This window comes from Vitis vinifera, chromosome 2 (assembly GCF_030704535.1).
Source record: "Vitis vinifera cultivar Pinot Noir 40024 chromosome 2, ASM3070453v1".
Lineage (NCBI taxonomy): Eukaryota > Viridiplantae > Streptophyta > Magnoliopsida > Vitales > Vitaceae > Vitis > Vitis vinifera.
In genome coordinates, this window is record NC_081806.1 from 10,733,757 (window position 1) to 10,754,763 (window position 21,007).

General features: G+C 38.2%; 1 pseudogene; it reads left to right on the plus strand.

Moving 5' to 3' along the window:
• The first annotated feature begins 489 nt into the window (after positions 1–489).
• On the plus strand, positions 490–2,335 carry LOC100266139 (geraniol 8-hydroxylase-like; annotated as a pseudogene).
• Positions 2,336–21,007: the final 18,672 nt, after the last annotated feature.

The following is a 21,007-nucleotide window of genomic DNA, read 5'->3' on the forward strand; positions in this document are numbered from 1 at the left end:
GAGTAACCCAACCTAATTAAGTTGCATCCCTAGTCATCTAACAATTAAAAGCTGTCATCGGCCATGGGTTGATCATGTTACATTTCAGTGCATCAAAGGGGTGTTGAAGTGATTTCATAAATCCAAGATATCTTTTAAGTATACTTATTAGGTACCTACCGTAATATTTTCCTTTTTTAAAAAAAGAAAAAAAAAATATACTTTGTAGACGGTCCCTTTTGACCGTTCCTCTTTTTGGGTTTGCCTTCTTTTAGATGAAATGGATCAACCAGCATTCAGCCAACCCAACTTTTTTGTGCAGGGAACCCACTTCATCAATAAAAAATTGTTGTTGAATATCTTTGGACAATAAATTTCACTTTTACATGCTTTCCAGAGTGGAATCCCATCTCTACAATTATATTAATGGATTATTACCTTCTATTTAAATGATAGTGCGACTTTTCTATGCAGATCATTAATTAGTGAAGCATGCTAACTAGGGCGGCTACTTTTATTTCCAAAAGAAACGTATCCGGAAATTAATAGATCAAACCATAGGGAAAGAAATAGGCAGTTTTATATTTGTGTGCTTGTCATGTTTGTAGTCTAAAAAAAGGTCTTGATTTTATAATTATTGAGAAATCATGTCATTGTGTGATGTTCAACAGCTCCAGGGGAACAAATAGAGTTGTTCATCTCTTGACCTGGACCTCAATTTAAACTTTCCCCGTAGGGAGAGGCGCGGAGACTGATGGACTTGTTCAGCTGTTTGTTATGTCTTCTTGTGGCCTGGGCCTCAATTTACATCGTTGTTTCAGCTAGAAGACGCAAATCTGGTGCTGGCAAGCTTCCGCCTGGACCTGTCCCGTTTCCAATCATTGGAAACCTTTTAAACCTTGGAAACAAACCCCATGAATCCCTCGCCAACCTTGCCAAAATTCACGGCCCCGTGATGACTCTCGAGCTTGGCTGTGTAACCACAGTAGTCATCACATCTGCAACCATGGCCAAAGAAGTCCTCCAAAAGAAGGACCAGTCCTTCTGCAACCGAACTATTCCTGATGCCCTCCGAGCCCATAACCACAACCAGCTCTCCGTGGTATGGTTGCCCGCTTCCACAAAGTGGAGAACCCTTCGGAAGATGGGCGTTGGAGTCTAGTTTTTGACTGGTGAATATGTGTGAATTGCCAAGCTGGTGATGTAGTAGATATTGGCCTAGAAGCTTTCAGAACTACTCTTAACTTGTTATCAAACACCATTTTCTCTGTGGATCTGGTAGAACCAAGTTCTGATACTGTGCAGGAGTTTAAAGAGTTAGTACGGAATATGATGGAAGAGGCTGCCAAACCCAATAATGGCAATTCATTTTGGAAACATGATTGAGGTGTTCGATAAAATGGTCAAGCAACGTCTGCGGTCAAGACAAGTGCAGGGTTGGATGGCTAGCAGCGATGTGTTGCATATTCTTCTCACCATCAGTGAAGACAGCAATAATGTTCTTGATATAACTAATATTGACCACTTGTTACTGGTTAGCAATCTCTATCCTCTCTTTCTTCCTTTCTTTTTTTTTTTCCCTTTTTCCTCAGTCTAAAAAAAAAAAAATCAAATTTTTGTAATTAAATTCGAGTGCATTAATCTTTCTTTAAAAGAAATTTATGTGTAAACTACGTTGCAGGACCTATTTGCGGCGGGGACTGATACAACTACGAACACATTGGAATGGGCAATGGCAAACTACTACACAAACCCGAAACACTACGGAGAGTCCAAGTAGAGCTCCTGCAAACAATTGGTAAAGACAAACTGGTAAAAGAATCAGACATCGCCCAACTTCCATACTTGCAAGCGGTGGTGAAAGAAACCTTCCGATTGCATCCAGCGGTTCCATTATTACTCCCACGGAAGGCCGATGTAGACACAGATATATGCGGGTTCATTGTCCCAAAGGATGCACAAGTACTGGTAAATGTATGGGCTATAGGCCGAGATCCGAATCTGTGGGAAAACCCCAACTCGTTTATGCCAGAGAGGTTCTTAGGATCAGATATGGATGTGAGGGGCCAGAATTTTGAGCTGATCCCATTCGGTGCCGGTAGGCGAATCTGTCCAGGTATCCGGATGATTCACTTGATGCTGGCTTCACTCCTTCACTCCTATGATTGGAAGCTTGAAGATGGGGTGACACCGGAGAACATGAACATGGAAGAAAAGTTTGGCGTCACCTTACAGAACGCTCAGCCTCTGCGTGCTCTCCCTACCCTTGTATGAAATTAAGGGTATGCGGCCTACTACCTCTGTTTATACTACAAACTGTATCAATGGCATGGTCAATAAAATCAAACCATTTGGCCGTGATGTGTGAGCAAAATTCCCAATGCATAAGCAAACGTGCATGCATGTTCAGCAAATAAAGTAGTTGATCACTCAGTAAAGCTGGTTATTTATATACCAAAGTAGGGTTCTAGTTGATTTTATTTTGAATTGGGTAATGTGAAACAAAATTCCCAGGACCTTATTGCCATCTAAACTGGCTTTTCAAAGGTGAACTCGTAGCTTGCTCCATGGGATAGCTATGAAGTGGACTTCCTAAGCCTAACTGAGGCCGGTGCAAAATAAAGATAAAAAATGAGAGAGGAAGAGACTATATTGAACTAAGTTTTAAAACATGCCAGAAGACATGTTTTGTTTAGCTGAAAGACTATTTACCATTCTTTTCACCATAGTTATGTAAGAAAAATTTTACGATAGGTATCTTACTCAACTACCAATTTGGTACCATGCTTTCATGTGAGTGTAATGTAATAGAAGCTCTCTACAGTATCATAGTCGTCTAACTTAAAATTCTCTTATAACATTTAGTAAAAGAACTTTTGATTAAGAAAGAATAATAGAAAGGCTCTTGTTTCCGTATCAAAATATAATTTTTTTTAGTATCTGTTGAAAGGTCTCATTATTTTGTATATGGGACTCATTCTTTTGTATCATGTATGAGATCCGTATACCTTGTACCTTGGTTTCATCATATCGTCTTTTAGTTCATTTGTTTGTATTTTATTTTCATTCATTTGTACATTAATTTTATTTTTTTATACCTTGATCTCATATATTTGTATCATTATTTAATGATCGAGATTTTACTATACAATATTTCCAATGATTCATATTCAAATTTGGTTGATAATGTATTACCTTAATATTTTCCAAATTGAAAGAAAATGTAATATTTCATTTATATGGGAAGTTGTGAAGTTGTTTTATGATTAATTAAATTTTAAAATCTTAAGTTATGATTTAGCCTAATCATACCTAATAGAATCTAGAATATTGATTGCCACTCACAATAAATTTTTAAGAGAATCATGCTTTAGAGTCTCTAATGTATGTAACCTAGCTAAAAGGATATAAAAGATTGACATTCTAAATAAATTACTTGTAAAGAAATTGACCATTTGACTATGATTATTATTCAATTTATCATTTATAATATTTAAATTGTTTAATATATAACTACTATTGTTAATAGTATTACTATGTTGTTATTACTTAACATCATCATCATCATCATTATCAATTAATGTCAATTTTATTTTGTATATATTTATTTAAAATAGTTTCAACAAATTACTAATATTAATTAATTAATATTTTAATCAACACTATTAATCAATTATTTTTTAATTTATCGTTATTTTAATGATTTTATTAGCATTAATTGTATTTTACATGTCACACAAATGCACTTCATAAATAGAATGTAATTTATCTTGTATATGGTTTTTTACATGCATAAAATGTATTTAGATTATAAAAAATTCATTACTGAGACAAATTATGGACCATAGCTTATGTTAGGGAGTTAAATAGGCATATATTAATTAACTTATATTATAAACTCTATTCACTCCCTCTTCATTCTAGTCTTGGAGGTGTATCTATGAGTGCGGCTAGGGATCTGTAATTTGACTTATCTTTCTAAATACACCTATCCTTGCATGGCTAATAGTAGGCTAGAGAGAGAAATAGGCAAGATTTTGAGTTGTCTCATACTATTAATAAGGGATAACCGATTAAAAGGTAGAAAATAAACATGAAATTACAAATCTAACCTCTTTTTTTTTCTTAAAAAAAAATACTCATTTTTGACAAAAATGCGCTTTATTTTTTTCTTCTAAAAATAACATTTTCTTTTAAAATGCACATATAAATAATGAAAATGTAAAAGAGTATTTATGTCCGAAATGAGTTACTTTTCAAGTTCAAAAATAAAAGAGGTTAATTTTATAAATTTAAGATCTTTTCATCATTTTTAATCAATTAATCCTAATAATAATAATATGCATATCCCATAATTACTACATAAATATAGCGTAGATATCTTATATATGGTTTATAAATAAATAAAGGTGAATAATACTACACATTGCATAATTGCTTTGTAAATACCATACATATATATATATATATATATATATATATATATATATATATATATATATATTTGCTAACATATCATAAATTGTTTATAACAACAATAGGATAAGTTGACTAAAAGAGATGAAATAATCCCAAATTTATAATTCTAACCGTCTATATTTTTTCAGCTTAAATAATACCAATTTTTGTCAAAAATAGTATTCTTATTTTTATTTTCTCGTAAAAATAACATTCTATCTTAAAACTTATATAAAAATAATCAAAATATTGAAGCATATTTGTATAAAAAAAATGGTTTATTTTTTAAATTCAAACATACAAGATATTGGATTTTTAAATTTAGGATCATTTTATCACTTTTTATGTAAAATCAAGAGAAACAAAAGATTATTTGAAAACTGGAGTGGAATTAAAACTGTTCAAGAGAAAACTTGATTTTTGAAATTTATTTGAAAATTGGAATCTCGAAAATTATTTGAAAATTAGAGTCTAGGGGAATAAATTTGAGAATTGGAAATTTAAAAATTAAATTTGAAAGAAATTTGAATTTTGAAAATTATTTGAGAATTGGAACTATGAAAATTAAATTATAAAAATTGGAATCTTGGAAATCATTTGAAGATGGAGTTTTTAAGCATAAATAAATAAAATAATAATAATAATAAACAAATGTGAAAACTGGAATTTTGGAAATTGGAAATTAAATTTGAAAATTGGAAATTTGAAGAATTATTTAAAGATCGAATTTTTAAAAATAAATAAAATAATAATAATAATAATAATAAATAAATAAATAAATAAATAAATAAATGTGAAAATTGGAATTTTGGAAATTGGAAATTAAATTTAGAAATTGGAATTTTGAAGAATTATTTAGAGATGGAATTTAAAAAATAAATAAATAAATAAAATAAAAATAATAACAAAAATAATAATTATTAAATAAATGAATGTGAAAATTGGAATTTTGGAAATTGGAAATTAAATTTGGAAATGGGAATTTTGAAGATTATTCAAAGATGGAATTTTTAAAAATAAATAAAATAATAATAATAATAATAATAATAATAAACAAATGTGAAAATTGGAATTTTGGAAATTGGAAATTAAATTTGAAAATCGGAATTTTGAAGAATCATTTGGAATTTTTAAAAATAAAATAATAATAAATAAATAAATAAATACATAAATAAATAAATAAATGTGAAAATTGGAATATTGGAAATTGAAAATTAAATTCAGAAATTGGAATTTTGAAGAATGATTTAAAGATGGAATTTAAAATAAATAAATAAATAATAATAATAACGAAATTAATAATGATTAAATAAATGAATGTGAAAATTGGAATTTTGGAAATTGGAAATTAAATTTGAAAATCGGAATTTTGAAGAATTATTTAAAGATGGAATTTAAAATAATAATAATAATAATAATAATAATAATAATAATAAGCAAATGTGAAAATTGGAATTTTGGAAATTGGAAATTAAATTCGGAAATTGGAATTTTGAAGAATTATTTAAAAATCGAAGTTTTAAAAATTAAATTTGAGAATCGGAATTTTGAAAAATTATTTGAGAATAGAATTTTTAGCAATAATTTGAAAATAGAAGTTTTGGAAATTAAAGATTCGGGAAATTATTTAAAAATAGTATTTTTTTTAGGAATTAAAATTGAAAATTAGAATAGAAACGAGATTATTCAAGAAATTGGGATTTTAAGAATCATTTAAAAAGAATTTAGGAAAATCAAACTTTGACACGTGAGAAAAAAGAAAAAAAAAATTCACCATGAGGCCACAATTGGACCCATGCCATTGCCACTTATTTATTCAGAGAACTTAAAGCGCCCCTACCACTTATGAAAATCCCCATGCCATTGACTTGTCATTCATCATTTTTTTAAAACCTTTTCATCTTTGCTTTCCCCCGCATTCAACTCATCCATTCTTAAAAAAAAAAAAAAAGGATTTTTGAACAGAAGTTCCCAAGTCTCCAACTCCATGGTTGTCATAAACACCAAAAAAAAAAAAACCAAGTGGAGGCATCCGGATCAGGGTATGCAGCATGAGCATTTTCATGGTTGTGCGTCATCCTAGCACCAACTCCACATACATCAAGAGGAAATACTGTTGTGTTTCCATACTTTAATGCGCTACCTCCGGCTAATATCGAAAGTCGTAAAACCTCCACTCTCAACTGTTTGGCCATTGATAATATCACTCCACCATCAACAAGAAACGGAGCAATAAACAGAGAATGATAAAAATGTAAAAACAAAGTAAGGATTCAGCTCTATGTCATGGACTATCAAGGAGCTAGGAGCAAGTGGAATCCAAAGAAAAAAAAAACATGGTTTTGATACATCAAGTTATGGGAAGGAACAGAGCATCCAATATTTTCAAGAAAAGTAAAAAACACCCAAAATAAATCTGAAACAGAGCATGCATACCCAGAGTCCCACAAAACAAACGAGTGACCTATAATATCCACACCAATCAACAAACCAAATACCCAGAAGAATAGCTGAAAACTAGACTCAATCCATGTGGAAATGAGAAATAAGGAGATCACGAATAGGCATACCTGGAATGCTCATTTCAAGAAAAGAGTGGGTTGGCTTCCAACTCTCCTCTCTCAGCTCTCTCTTTTGTGAAAACCCTCTTAGGCTCCTCCCACAGTCTTTTTCTCCCAAGTTCCTCAAACATCTCTCTGTAACCGCAACAAAATCTCTCATTCTCTCACTAAAACTCTCTCCTCGTTCTCTTTCCGTCCCATCTGGCCACCCAAAAAAAATAGCTTACCTATCAGTTGCTATGGCCGTCCAAAAAATAGCTCACCCATCAGTCCCATGGCCGCCCAATACAACTCACTCATCCGCAGTTTTCCGTCACCTTCAGTCCTCTTTGGTTGCCCAAGAATGGCTCCTTCTTGAGGTGGCTAGAAAAATAAAAATAAAATAAAATAAAATAAAATAAAATAAAATAAACCTTTCTATGTGAGGGGGTTTACAATTATGCCCTTCTTCGGTAGAGTTCACGAGTGCAAGGAATATGAACACTAGAGTGAAAAGAGAGCATGAAAAGTGAGTGGAATGAAGTGAACTCTACCGAAGAACAAAGAAAGACCCCTAAAAGGTACATAAGTAAAACACAAGCTCGCTCAAGATTCTAAAATCCTAAGAGAAAAGTAACTCTTAAAGTGCCTCCAAAGATGCACTAGGGATCCAGACTCCGTTTGATATTTCTCCAAAAGTGACTTGAAAATCGATGTAAAAAATGAGTAACGGTCGAACCACCCTGGAGTACAGAAAAGAATGCGTCTAAAGGGGACTTCCCTATGTGAACTACATGAGAACGCTAAGTGTAGGGTGCCCAACAATATGATCGAAATTTGTGTCGTGAACCATAAGGACTATGTTATGTGCCGGGAAAGGGAAAGTCTAGAAGGGCATGATGAACAAGCGATAAGCATAAGGCAACGAGGTGAGGAAAAAGAGGGCGAATGTAAAATTGTGAAGGCAAGATGTGCGATGCCAGTGAATATGAACACCAAGAGCTATGATTCTGAATGATTAGGTTGAGGAAAAAAATGACTTGGAACTCCAAAAGGAGGAAAGGTGGTGACTCAAAATGTTGGAATGAGTATGCATAATGACTCTGAATGTCAAAACTGAAGAGAGATGGTGACTTTAAATGACTGAATAAGTATGCACAACAGCTCTGAATGCCAAAACTAAAGGAAGATGGTGACTCTAAATGCCTGAATGAGTATGCACAATGGCTCTAAACGCCAAAACTAAAGGAAGATGGTGGCACTGAATGCCAAGTTGGACAATGGATCTAGATGTCAAAATAAAGACATGACTCTGAATGCCAAACTGAAGAAGATGATGGCTCTAAATGCCAAACTGAACACATGGCTCTGAACGCCTAAAACTGATGAAAGTGGGTCTGAATGGTAAGAAAGACTCTGAATGCTAAACTAAAAGAAAATGACAACCCTAAATGCTAACAATGTGGCTCTGAAAACCAAACTAGAAGAGAAAGACAACTCTAAATGCTAGGAATGTGGCTTAGAACACCAAGCTAACTAATGGCTCCGAATGCCAAACTGAAGATATGACTCTAAACGCCTAAAACTAATTAAAGTGGCTCTGAATGCCTAAAACTGGAAGAAATGGCCTTGAACGCTTGTATTAAAGGCATGGCTAGGAATGCCAAACTGAATACATGGCTTTGAATGCTTGTACTAAAGACATGGTTCTGAACTCCAAACTGAAGAAGATGATGGCTTTAAACACCAAGAATGAACGATGGCTCTGAACTCCAAATTGTGAACGCCAGGGATGTAGCTCTGAAAGTCGAAAAGACGACAACGAATGCTCGATCGTGACAAGATAATGGCTCTGAACGTCAAACTGTGAAAGGATAGTGACTTTAAACGCCAAACTGAAAAGAGATGGTGGCTCTAAACGCCCAAATTGAGAAGAGATGGTGGCTCTGGACACCCAAACTGAGAAGGGATGGTGGCTCTAAACACCAAACTAAAAAGATATGGTGGCTCTAAACGCCAAATTGAAAACATGGCTTTGAAGGCCAAACTGAGAGAGGATAGTGACTCTGAAAGCCAAACTGAAAAGAGATGGTGGCTCTGAACGCCAAACTGAAAAACATGGCTCTGAAGGCCAAACTGAGAAGGGATGGTGGCTTTGAATGCCAAACTGAAAAGAGATGGTGGCTCCGAACACCAAACTGAAAACATGGCTTTGAAGGCCAAACTGAGAAGATATGACGACTCTGAACGCTAAACTATGAAGGGATAGTGACTTTGAATGCTAAACTAAAGATGCGGCTCTGAACACCAAACTGGAGAAGATGAAGGCTCTGAACACCATAACTGAGAACTGACATCATGAGAATGCTAAGTGTAGGGTGCTCAACAATATGATCGAAATATGTGTCGTGAACTCAAAGGACTATGTTATGTGTCAGGGAAGGGAAAGTCTAGAAGGGCATGATGAACAAGCGATAAGCACAAGGCAACGAGGTGAGGAAAAAGAGGGCGAATGTAAAATCGTGAAGGCAAGATGTGTGATGCCAGTGAATATGAACACTAGGAGCTATGACTCTGAATGATTAAGCTGAGGAAAAAAATGACTTTGAACTCCAAAAGGAGGAAAGGTAGTGACTCAAAATGTCGGAATGAGTATGCATAATGACTCTGAACGTCAAAACTGAAGAGAGATGGTGACTCTAAATGACTGAATGAGTATGCACAACAGCTTTGGATGCCAAAAATAAAGGAAGATGGTGACTCTAAATGCCTGAATGAGTATGCACAACGGCTCTGAACACCAAAACTAAAGGAAGATGGTGGCACTGAATGCTAAGATGGACAATGGATCTGGATGCCAAAATAAAGATACAACTCTGAACGCCAAACTGAAGAAGATGATAGCTCTAAATGCCAAACTAAACACATGGCTCTAAACGCCTAAAACTGATGAAAGTGGGTCTAAATGGTAAGAATGACTCTGAATGCTAAACTAAAAGAAAATGACAACCCTAAATGCTAGCAATGTGGCTCTAAACACCAAACTAGAAGAGAAAGACAACTCTAAATGCTAGGAACTCTAAATGCTAGGAATGTGGCTCTGAATACTAGGTTGACTAATGGCTCTGAATGCCAAACTGAAGATATGGCTCTAAACGCCTAAAACTAATTAAAGTGGCTCTGAATGCCTAAAACTAGAAGAAATGGCCTTAAACGCTTGTACTAAAGACATGGCTCGGAATGCCAAACTTAAGACATGGCTTTGAATGCTTGTACTAAAGACATGGTTCTGAACTCTAAACTAAAAAAGATGATAGCTCTAAACACCAAGAATGAACGATGGCTCTGAACTCCAAATTGTGAACGACGACTTTGAATGCTAGGAATGTAGCTCTGAATGTTAAAAAGGCGACAACGAATGCCCGATCGTGACAAGATAATGGCTCTGAACGCCAAACTGGAAATGATAGTGACTTTAAACGCCAAACTGAAAAGAGATGGTGGCTTTGAACGCCCAAACTAAGAAGAGATGGTGGCTCCAAACACACTAAAAAGAGATGATGGCTTTAAACGCCAAACTGAAAACATGGCTCTAAAGGCCAAATTGAGAGGGGATAGTGGATCTGAACGCCAAACTGAAAAGAGATGGTGGCTCCGAACGCCAATTGAAAACATGGCTCTAAAGGCCAAACTGATAAGGGATGGTGGCTTTGAAAGCCAAACTGAAAAGAGATGGTGGCTCCGAACACCAAACTGAAAACATGGCTCTGAAGACCAAACTGAGAAGATATGACGACTCTGAACGCCAAACTGTGAAGGGATAATGACTTTGAACGCTAAACTAAAGATGCGGCTTTGAACGCCAAACTGGAGAAGATGAAGGCTCTAAACACCATAGCTGAGAACTGACATCTCTAAATGTCAAACCGAGAAAGATGACTTTGAACGACGTAATTGAGAAGCAATAATGGCTTTGAACGTCGAGCTGTAAGAAGATGGTGGCTCTAAACTCTCAAACTGAGAAATTATGGTGGCTTTGAACGCCAAACTAAAATGAGATGGTGGCTCTAAACGCCAAACTAAAAACATGGCTTTGAAGGCCAAACTGAAAAGAGATGGTGGCTTCGAATGCCAAACTGCAAACATGGCTTTGAAGGTCAAATTGAGAAGATATGGTGCTAAACTCCAAAGAGAAGAAGATGATGGCTCAAAACTCCAAGAATGAACGACAGCTCTGAACTCCAAACTATGAACGATGGCTCTGAACGCCAGGGATGTAGCTCTGAATGCCGAAAATGCGGCAATGAATGCCCGATCATGACAGGATGATGGCTTTGAACGCCAAACTGTGAAAGGACAATGACTCTGAATGCCAAACTGAAAAGAGATGGTGGCTCTGAACGCCCAAACTGATAAGAGATGGTGGCTTTGAACACCCAAACTAAGAAAGGATGGTGGCTCTGAACGCTAAACTAAAAAGAGATGGTGGCTCTGGACACCCAAACTAAGAAGGGATGGTGGCTCTGAACGCCAAACTAAAAAGAGATGGTGGCTTTGAACGCCAAATTGAAAACATGGCTCTGAAGGCCAAACCGAGAAGGGATGCTGGCTCTGATCGCCAAACTGAAAAGAGATGGTGGCTTAGAATGCCAAACTGAAAACATGGCTCTGAAGGCCAAACTGAGAAGATATGGCAACTTTGAACGCCAAACTGTAAAGGGATAATGACTTGGAACGCTAAACTAAAGATGCGGCTCTGAGCGCCAAACTGAAAAAGATTAAGGCTCTGAATGACATAACTAAGAACTGACATATTTGAATGTCAAACCGAGAAAGACGACTCTAAACGTCGTAATTGAGAAGCAATGATGGCTCTGAACTCTGAGCTGTAAGGAGATGGTGGCTTTTAATTCTCAAATTGAGAAGGGGTGGTGGCTCTGAACTCCAAATTGAGAAGAGATGGTGGCTCTGAACGCCAAATTGAGAAGAGATGGTGGCTTTGAACGCCAAATTGAAAACATGGCTCTAAAGGCTAAATTAAGAAGGGATGGTGGCTCTGAATGCCAAATTGAAAAAAGATGATGGCTCCGAACGCCAAACTTAAAACATGGCTCTGAAGGCCAAACTGAGAATGCCCGATCGTGACAGGATGATGGCTCTGAACGCCAAACTGTGAAAGGACAGTGACTCTGAACGCCAAACTGAAAAGAGATGGTGGCTCTGAATGCCCAAATTGAGAAGATATGGTGGCTTTAGACGCCCAAATTGAGAAGGGATGATGGCTCTAAACGTCAAACTAAAAAGAGATGGTGGCTTTGGAGGCCTAAACTGAGAAGGAATGGTGGCTCTGAATGCCAAACTGAAAAGAGATGGTGGCTTTGAATGCTAAACTAAAAACATGGCTTTAAAGGCCAAATCGAGAAATGATGGTGGCTCAGAACGCCAAATTGAAAAGAGATGGTGGCTCCGAACGCCAAACTGAAAAACATGGCTTTGAAGGCCAAACTGAGAAGATATAGCGGCTTTGAACGCTAAACTCTGAAGGGATAGTGACTCTGAACGCTAAACTAAAGATGCGGCTCTGAACGCCAAACTGAAGAAAATGATGGCTCTAAACGCCATAACTGAGAACTGACATCTTTGAATGTCAAATCGAGAAAGACGACTCTGAACGTTGTAACTGAAAAGCAATGATGGCTCTAAACGTTGAGCTGTAAGGAGATGGTGGCTCTGAATGCTCAAACTAAAAACATGGTGCTGAAGGCCAAATTGAGAAGGGATGGTGGCTCTGACCGCCAAATTGAAAAGAGATGGTGGCTACAAATGCCAAACTGAAAACATGACTTTGAAGGCCAAACTAAGAAGGAATGGTGGCTTTGAACGCCAAATTGAAAAGAGATGGTGGTTTCGAACACCAAACTGAAAACATGGCTATGAAGGCTAAATTGAGAAGGGATGGTAGCTTTGAACGCCATAATTGAGAACTGACATCTCTGAATGTCAAACCGAGAAAGGCGACTTTGAACGTCATAACTGAGAAGTAATGATGGCTCTGAACGTCGAGCTGTAAGGAGATGGTTGCTCTGAACGCTCAAACTGAGAAGGGATAGTGGCTTTGAACACCAAACTGAAAAGAGGTGGTGGCTCTGAACTCCAAACTGAAAAGAGATGGTGGCTCCAAACACCAAACTGAGAACATGGTGGTTCTAAACGCCCAAACTAAGAAGAGATGGTGGCTCTGAACGTCGAAATTGAGAAGTACAACTCTGAACGTTGTAATTGAGAATAGATGGCTGCTCTGAATGTCAAGCTGTAAGGAAATGATGAGAAGGGTAATATGCTTCAGTGTAGCGTGTCGCTATAACTCTTAATCTACTAAAAGGGTTTGAAAGAGACTCCATGAGTCTCAAAAGATGCTCCGCTAGCAAGCTGGAATGGTCAAATCGACTATAAGTACGATCTCACAATCGATCCGACTAAATCATGAGGCTGGTTGATGTGTCACAATAAGTCAGGCATCTCTAACTCAAAATGTTTTGCTTGAGGAGTCCATCGTCATCTCAAATGAATGATCCAACGAGGAGTCTCAAGAGAATAGTCTATCGGGGTAACTACTGCGATCTCAACATAAAAATCTACTGAAAAGTCATGGATAGTGGGGCAGTAAAAACCCAGAAGGTTGTGCTCTTCTGGAGGCTCATCTCGGCCAAAATCACCGAAACTGTGACTAGTAATGCAAAGATTTATCCATCGTCCGAGTAATGAAGACTGTAACAGATCTGTGAGAAAACAATCATCTCCACAGCTAAAAGAGGGAAATATGCCCCAGTATAGCAACTAAGGCATCCGGTCTATCCTGATAACTCGAGAATAACTTAATGGAGATGTATAAGAGATCTGACATCTACTCCACTGAAATGATGATATGGGAGTCTATGCGCCTGAGATAACTCCATCATAGGATCACGACAATATTGGAAAGTATGAGCCTGACTGAATGACTCAAGAAAGGTTTATCAAAGGAATCATCGTAAAATAGAAACAGATCATCAACTCAACATGTATCTCGTAAATGAGGATGATCATGCAAATCAATGGAGATCTACAAATCTCAACCAAAACGGAAATATGCCCCAGTATGGCATCAGATGTGTGGTAGGTCATAAAATCAGATGGCACCAAATCATCCATCACCAAGTGTGTAATCCTAGCCATCCATGTCCGCAGCTGAATCGGATCAACAGATCAAAGAAGCGTATCCTAGAAGGAAAAACATGATGACATCCAATTACCGAAAAGTGTGGGTCTGACTGAATGGCTCAAGAGAGGCTTCCTTAGGAGATTATGATAAGATAACAAACAGGTCATCATCTCGGCGTATATCTCGTAAGTGGGGATAAGCATGCAACTCTGTGAAGATCTATAAATCTCAATCGAAACAGAAATATGCCCCAATGTAGCATCAGATGTATGGTAGATCGAAAAATCAGACAACATCATGTCATCCATCATCGAAGGTGCAATCCCAATCATCCATATCCACAACTGAATCGGGTCCAAACGTCAAAGAGGCATCTCATAGAAGAAAAAACATGATGATATCTAAATATCAACCAAATCTCAAACACCTATCCAAGTAGGGGTTGTTGAAGACGACATCTGATCCCATGGCCTCATGGTGGTTTTAAGACACGGGACGTAACGTAGGCTAAGGTGATAAGGTAATAGAAATGAAGGGAAACTGGCCTAAATACCCAATGATAAAAAAAAAAAAAAAAAAAAAAGACCCATGCCCTCATGTATAAAATGCAACATGTATAGAAAAGCTCTTGAGCCATGGACCTGAGGGTGCCCAATATGAATATAATATCAATAATGAGACGATGAGGCAAATCAAACTGATAATGAGATACACAAGAATGATGCCAAGGAAATATCAAATTTGGAATAGGTTAGTGTAGGAAAAGAACAAAGGGGTGAAGAAAATGGGATGAATCACAAGCAATGACGAGGATGATAGCGAAACAATGAATATGAAGAAAAGTGATGATCAACTCAAATCAAACATGGAGTGAAGTCACATCAATAATGAATGTAATGATGAAAATGACAATGACCTAAAGTCCCTAGGAGAAGGTCACTCATCTCACTCTCAAAGAAATATGACAAAGTGGATACAAAGAAAAGAGGATCTCGGAATGCACATATACTAACTCTCAACAACAAACATACTCTATAAAATGACCCTCAAATATCAATATACACACTCAATGATGGAGAATACTATGCACATACACACATGTGCTTATTTTTCTTTTCTTTTCATTTCATTTCATTCTTTTTTTTCAGATTTTTTTTTTTTTTTTACATTCATACAAATGCACATACCCTGAACATAAACAAATGAACCCCAAATGTGATATCAATAAAGGATAGACACACTCGCAAGTGCAACAAAAACTCTCTCTGACGAGATGACCTTCTCAAACTAAGGATCTCTAAATCAGTGTCTGTATGATAGATAGTGGAAATGATGTGACTATCCTCCATGTAATGAACTGAGGAGGATCACCACTCAGGGTGGAGAGAATATGAAGCAAAACAAGCAATAGATAAAATAAAGAATAAGAGATGAAGAACACAACCAATGAGATACGATGGAATGTAGTAGAGTGATGGTAGGAAAAATAATGAGAGAAAAATGCACCTATATGTCCAAGACTCATGAGACTCCCAAACAATGCTTTCATACACTAAAGGGCTCCTATCCCAGCGCAAAAAAAAAAAAAAAAAAAAATGAGCAAGACAATAAGAAAGAAAGGTTATAATGCATATGTGAGGCTCAATGGGCTAGCAACGATCTATATGTCATAAGGGAATAACAAGGTATATGGCTAACTAAAATGATGGCCGCCCATCCTACGATCATGGTCTCAAACACAATACTTCTTCAGTTGATCTACGTTAGTTGGCTCCGAGAATCGGTTTCCATCTAGATCCATCAACCATGCAGCACTCTCTAGGGTCAGCTCCCTAATGAAGTAAGGTTTGCTCCAATTGGGTCTGAACTTCCTTCTAGGATCTCTGATCAATCCCTTGATGACCTTCAGAACCAAGGCACCTCTCTGTAGCGGTCTAGGCTTGACCCACTTTTTGAATGCACGGGCCATCTTCCTCTGATAAGCACAAACATAGTATGTTGCCCTCAATCTCCTCTCATCTAGGAGATTGAGTTGGTCTAATCGAGCCTAGGCACAATCTACCTTTAAAATCTGCTGCTCCAATGCTACCCTTAATGAACTCATATCTATCTCAACTAGTAGCACTGCTTCCATACCATACACCAAGGAGTCAGGTGTGGCTCCTGTAGAGGTGCGAAAAGAAGTTCAATAAGCCCACAATGCAAACGGAAGCTTCTCTTACCAATCTCGAGAAGTCTCAATCATCCTCCATAAGATCCTCTTAATATTCTTATTCGTAGCCTCTACCGTTCCGTTAGTCTCGGCCTGTACGCAAACGATCTATGATACTGGATCTCGTATCTCTATAATAAAGTATCAACATCTGCTCTGAAATGTACTCATCTGTCTAAAATCAGCTCATGAGGGACTCCAAAGTGACAGATAATGTGTGATATGATGAAACTAACAACTCCAGATGATGTCAATCTCGCATATGAGGCAACCTCCAGCCACTTGGTGAAGTAATCAATGGCGACCAAGATGAACTCATGAACAATGGAAGACTTTGGCGAAATCTTCCCAATAATGTCTATGCCCCATACTGAAAATAGCCATGGCAAAGTCAATTCATGTAACTCTTAAAGTGGCATGTGAATAAGGTCCCCATGAATCTAACACTTTGGACATCTCAGAACAAACTAGCAACAATCTATCTCCATAGTCAACAAAAAATAGTCAGTCCTCATGATCTTACGAGCTTACATATGCTTTCCCATGTGTGGTCCACAAACTCCCACGTGAACCTCTCTCATCACTCGATCGGCAGAGACGTGGTCTAAGCACAATAATAACATCCCATCAGCTGATCGTCTGTACAATGTCTCTCCACAAATCACAAATCGAGTGGCCAACTGTCTCAATGCTCTCTTATCCTTGGTCATGGCGGCCTCAAGATATGCACCAAGTCTAAGAAACTAGTATATGTCATGGTACCAAGGTAAGCCAGCATCAAACTCTACCTCATCAATCAAGCAACAGTAGGCAGGAACTGATCTCGACTCAATCAGTAAAGAGCAAACAACGGTATCAGTAGGAATATCAATCATGGAAGCTAGAGTATCTAAGACATCAGCAAACTGGTTCTGCGCTATAGGTAGATGTGTATAACTCAAATCATCAAATTTCCTAATCAACAGCTCTAAATATGCATGGTAAGGACAAAACTTCATATCTCTAGTCTTCCACTCGCCTTGAATTTGTCTTAATACCATATTGGAGTCACCAAACACCTCCATATGTCTGATCCCGAGCTCAAGAGTTGTCTCTTATCCCAAGATGTAAGCCTCATACTTAACAATATTATTCGTGGCAAGATGTTGATTCGAGAATGCCAAACGGACAGATTTAGGAATATGGTCACCATGAGGGGATATGAACAAAATACATATCCCGTATATAGAATGGTTGGTCGCACCATCAAAGTACATGCGCCAACCCGACAAACTAGTCACAACAGCAACATCCTCAGTTGGGAAATCATCATCTATAGCTCTGCCATAAAAACTGGCAATGAGGCTAGGTGATCTGCAACAATGTTCCCTCTAATGGACTTCTGAGTGACATAATGGATGTCAATCTCAGTTAGAAGTACCAACCATCTCAGGAGGCGACCGACCAAAGCAGGCCTATCAAACAAATATCTTAAAGGATCCAGACGGGATATCAAGTGCACTGAATACTCGGTCATGTAATGTCTCAATCTGCGAGTGACCCAAACCAATGCCAAATGGTAACGCTCAATCATGACATATCTCATCTCATAATCTAGCATCCTCTTACTCAAATAATAAATGGCTCGCTCCTTGCCTGAATCGTCGAGTTAAGCCAACATGCAATCCAAAGCTACGTCTGAGACTGATAGGTATAGGAGTAAAGGACGGCCTGGTGTAGGAGGCACCAAGACTGGAAGTGACAACAAGTACTCTCTAATCCTCTCAAATACGCACTGACATTGATCATCCCAAACAGTAGGTTGACTCTTCCTTAAGAGTTGGAAAATGGGCTCACAGATGTTTATCAATCTAGCAATGAATTTGATGATGTATTGAAGTCTACCCAAGAAACCTCTAATCTTTCTCTGTCATTGGCACAGGCATGTCAACGATGGCTCTAATCTTATCCGGATCTATCACTATACCTCTCTCATTGACCATGTACCCCAACAGCTTCCCAGAAGTCACTCCAAAAGTACACTTCTTGGGATTTAGTCTCAATCTGAACTATCTGATCTTCTCAAAGAATCTCTCCAAAGCTGCTAGGTGATTTGCTCTATCTCAGGATTTCACTATCATGTCGTCTACATAAACCTTGACATCCCGATGCATCATATCATGGAAGAGGATAGTTGTTACTCTTTGATAGGTAGCTTCCGCATTCTTTAACCCTAATGACATGACTTGGTAGCAGCAAGTACCCCACTCAGTAATGAAGGACGTCTTCTCCATGTCCTCTGATGCCATCAGAATCTGACTATACCAGGAAAATCCGTCCATAAAGGACAACATCGAGTGACCGGTCGTACTGTCAACTAGCATGTTAATGTGTGGGAGAGGAAAATCATCCTTAGGATTGGACTTGTTGAGATCTCGAAAATCAACACAGACTCTCACTTTGTCGTTCTTTTTGGGAATAGGGACGATATTGGCCAGCCACTCGGGATACTCGACCACTAATAAAAATCCTACACTGAGCTGCTTCTGAATCTCCTCCTTCACCTGCAAGTTCCAACGAGGGTGCAATCATCTCAACTTCTACTTAACTGGTTTGGCATGGGGCAGAAGTGGTAAACGATGTTAGACGATTGATGGATCAAGGCCCGACATGTCCTCATAAGACCATGCAAAAACATCCAAAAATGACCTGAGCAACTGGGCGAGGTCGTCCCTCTCATCTGTAGACAAATCCAATCCAATCCTTAGCTCCCTAGGCTAGTCTGTTGTACCAAAATCAACAATCTCAGTGTCTCCTATGCCAAGTGAAACTCTCTTATCAATGGGACTCGGATAAAAAACAAAAAAAGAGTTATCATCTGAATCGTGCTGTGCAATCTCATAATCTATATCGAATATCTATGATGTGGGTGAAAAGGGTGCAGATAAAGTGATATCATAAGAGACAGGCAGATACTCGAAAATGCTCAAATACATAAATGAAGAGTCATGAACATCGTCAGAACGAGATACAAATCTCGATAAAACATCAAATGAAAGAGGTGGGTTCATAAAGTCGGACACTCCCTCAACTAGGCCAACAGGGCCCTCAAACAAATCATCAACAACTACAACATCACCAACTGAAAACTCCTAAGCAGGAGCAGTGTGGATCTACTCGGTAACCTCGATGACGAAAACCCCAAAGAGATCAAATGGCAAAGCAAGCTCTGGCTAAAATATCCTATCGATCTGGCTTATACTCAACGCGAGCATCTCATCAATGTATTCGTCATGTGGAACAACTCTATCCACTATGTCTCCGATCTCGGCAAATGTCCCATGCTCATTGATCTCATCTGGGAAATAGAGCTTCATAAGGCTTATACGATCTGGAGATGATGGGGCGACCAACGCAAACACCGAAGTGCCAGGAGCTCCATCACAAAACTGTAGCTAATGGACAAGATGCTAAAGCTCGGCCTCCTAAACAGTGCTGAGTCCCCCAATGATCTCGTCCGAATACGTCTGTAGCTCTGACGCCCTCACAAAGTAATCTGCCAAGCTCGTGGTGTATGGGAGAACAAGATAGTCAAAGGATGTGTGAGTCAATCGGGGCCTCACCCTCTCCTTGCGCAATCGCACCATATATCGATAATCGGCCTCAATGGGGATGAACCCGAGTTCGAAAGGTACATCGTGATCTAGGATAGCCATGAACTCACTAGGCCTATGCTAACGTCGCCCCAACCCCATGCCAGGTAAATAAGACATGCTTCTCATCATGTCGAGTACCACTGTGCTACCATGCTGGTCAAACGACATAACCACGAAGTCTCGACAAAAATCCTCCATCTCCAAGGTTTGCACCTCATCGAATGTGAACCCAGTCAAGAATAGGTCATCATCGTTATGATTGATTTGAAGCTTAGAAGAAATAAACATATCTCCCACAAACTGCATTGTGACGACTTGGCCACCATGAATGAACTTCACCTTCTGATGAAGGGAAGAAGGAATGGCCCTTGCTCTGTGAATCCAAGGTCGACCCAATAGCAGATTAAAGGATGTAGAAATCCTCAAAACCTGGAACAAAGTGATGAATGTGGTTGGACCTATCAACAGCTTAATCTCTAAAGTGCCCATGACCTCTCTCTAAGTGCTATCATATGCACGAACTGTATGAGTTGAGGAACCAAATTCAGAGGGCGCATAGCCGAGGGAAATGGCAATGGCTAGAGGGTAGATGTTCAGGGCCGAGCCATTGTCCAAAAAGACGAATAGGACTTTACGGCCTAAACAATCAACTGAGATATATAGTGGACGTGTATGGTCTGAACCCTTAGGTGGCAAGTCATCATCAGAGAATACTATGCAAGTGGCTTTGCCAAGCGTTACCATGTGAATCAACCTCTCTAGAGTAGTGGTAATCTTGACTCTGATCTAGCTCAAAATTCAAATCAATGCATCTCTGTGAGTGTTGGAAAATGCCATCAAAATCCAAATAGAAATATGACCTTGAGTGCTTTACAACTGCCTCAGAATCTCATCATCCTCTCTCTTGAACTCCTCATGAGAGGACGTCCCCTCCAAGGGTCTAGTGACTGTAGGGGGCTACTGTCGTACCATCCTACCCCCA